At 34.2% G+C, this 2,729-nt stretch overlaps 1 pseudogene; it reads right to left on the reverse strand.

Moving 5' to 3' along the window:
- Window positions 1-1,715: 1,715 nt before the first annotated feature.
- On the reverse strand, window positions 1,716-1,834 carry LOC112483480 (annotated as a pseudogene).
- Window positions 1,835-2,729: the final 895 nt, after the last annotated feature.

Consider the following 2,729-nt stretch of genomic DNA (forward strand, 5'->3'; position numbering starts at 1 on the left):
CAAAGAATATTATAATCCTTTATCTCAGAGTTAAAAATATTTTAAAAGATTGAAGAGAGATTCAAGGGTATTCCCTCGTTCCAGACATACTTCTCCCTGGCTGGAATGAATCCTGGAACAGAAAATGGACACTAGTGGCGAAACTGGTGAAATTTGAATAAGCTCTATAGTTTAGTTACTAATACCATATCAATGTTAATTTCCCAGTTTGGGTAATTTTACTAGTCACATAAGTTGCTAACATTAGAGGAAGCTGAGCGAAGAGTATATACGAACTCTCTGTGCTATTTTTAAAAAATTTCTTTGATAGCTATAAAGCTTTTCAAATTTTTGATCAGATTTTGTGTTGTTTTGGTTTTTAAATGATAGTTTTATTGAGATATAATTCATACACCATAAAATTCACTCTTTAAAAATGTACAATTTGGAACTGTGCAACTGTCACGACTATCTAATTTCAGAACATTTTGTCACCTCAAAAAGAGATCCCATACTCATTAGCAGTCGTTCATCCTCCCCCTCTTCCAACTCTGCCCCCTGGTAATCATTAATTTAGTTTCTATCTATGAATTTGCCTGGTCTTGACATTTATATAATGTGTCTTTTTTTTTTTTTTTTTTTACTGGTTTCTTTCACTTAGTATGATGTTTTCAGGATTAATCAATATTGTAACATGTCAATATTTCACTTCATTTTATGGTTAATATACCACATTTGTTTATCTATTTATCAGTTGATGGGCATTGGGATGTTTCCATTTTTTTGGATAAATAATGATACTATACACATTCATGTGAATGTTTTTGTGTGGAGCTATGTTGTCCCCTTTCTTGGGTATATAACTAGAAGTAGAATTGTAAGTTCATGTGGTAATACTATGTTTAATACTTTAAAGTTCTGTCAAACCATTCCAAAAAAGCTGCATCATTTTATATTTATTTCCACCAGCAATATAGGAGTTCCAATTCTACATACCCTCCCAAACACTTGTGTGTTTGTCTTTTCAATTTTAGCCATCCTAGTGGGTTTGAAGTGATAGCGCATTGTGGGTTTGACCTGCATTTCCGCAATGACTAATGATGCTGAGTATCTTTTCATGTGTTTATTGGACATTTGCTTTTTTTTTTTTTTTTGGAGTAATGGCTATTCACATTCTTCACCCATTTTTAAATAGAATTATTTATATTTCTATCTTTAAGTTGTAAGGATTTTTTTTATATATTCAAGGCACAATTCCCTTATCTGATAAATAATTTGCAAATATTTTCTCTCCCATGAGTTGTTTTTTAATTTTCTTGATGGTAGCCCTTGAAACACAAAAGTTTGTAACTTTGATGCTGTCCAATTTATCTATATTTTTCTTTTCTCATTTGAGCTTTTGGTGTCTTATTAAAGAAACTATTGCCCAATCCAAGCTCATATAGATTTACTTTTATCTTTTCTTCTAAGTGTTTTATAGTTTTAGCTATTACATTTAGATCAATGATTCATTTTGAGTTAGTTCTTATACAGTATATGGTGTGAAGCAGAAGCTCAATTTCATTCTGTTGCAAGTGGATATCCAGTTGTTCTACTGCCATTTCTGGAAAAGCTCTCTGTGCTATTTATTTTATTTTATTTTTCTATTTTATTTTTTTTAGGCGAGGCAACCCTTGGTTGACCTCATAGATTGCAAGGGCCTTGTCAGCTTACAATCCATTATTTTTTATTTTTTACGCCTACAGCACCTGGTCTTCATAGGTGGTCTCCCATCCAAGTACTAACCGGGCCCAATCCTGCTTAGCTTCCGAGATCAGGTGGGATCGGGCTTTTTCAGGGTGGCATGGGTGTAGACTCTATGCTATATTTGCAAATTTTTCTGTAAGTGCAAAGTTATTTCAAAATAAAAAGTTTTGAAAAAGATTCAAACAATTGTTTTTTGCTTTTGGTACTACCTCGTGGTTTTGCCATTCTATAATCTAATCTCCCCAGTGATTTTAGGAAGCACAAAATCATGAGAGTATCTAATATTGGCAACGATAAAAGGCTACTCTTACCAAGCTTCTCAAAGCTGCTAATGTTAAGTTTACCAGTATGTATTTTTGCCTACGTGTCCACTGGGCTATCCCATGAACAAGGGAAGGAAGGGAAGAATCCTCCATTCTCTTATAATAAATCCATTCTCACAATCCCTCCTCTCTGAGACTTTCCATCTGTTTCTTAATGTTCTATCAAAGCAATTCTCTAATTTCCATCTCATGATAGCCCATTGTCATGTACAAGCTTCAAAAAACCATACCAGCAGGGTATTAGGCCATGTTGCAAGTACTCTTGCCATAATGTTAAACACTGAATTATTTCATTAAATTATCCCTTCACCATCCTGTATTCTGTATCCACTCCAGTTTAAAGCCATCTCATACATTCTTGAGGATCCTGCTGCTACATATTAGCTAGGTGTTATGTTTCCTTCATTTTATAAACATTTCCTCCTATACTCTAGATTGTTTCTTGTTCAGGCTGTGCTGAGTCCTGACCTTGGTTATTTTCCTGGAGGCAGTGGGGAACGCTGGGAGCAGATGTTGAGGATAAGCATTACATCTGAAGATATTTACCAAATGTTTAGATTTCCAGGCAAGGGGAGGCTACTCTCCTTTATTCGGAACTAGGTGCCTTAATTAAATAAATAGATTATTTAGTCATCAAGTACTTTTGAGTAATTACCACTGCCAGGAACACTTCTGCTTGTT

This window comes from Pteropus alecto, unplaced genomic scaffold (assembly GCF_000325575.1).
Source record: "Pteropus alecto unplaced genomic scaffold, ASM32557v1 scaffold24, whole genome shotgun sequence".
NCBI lineage: Eukaryota > Metazoa > Chordata > Mammalia > Chiroptera > Pteropodidae > Pteropus > Pteropus alecto.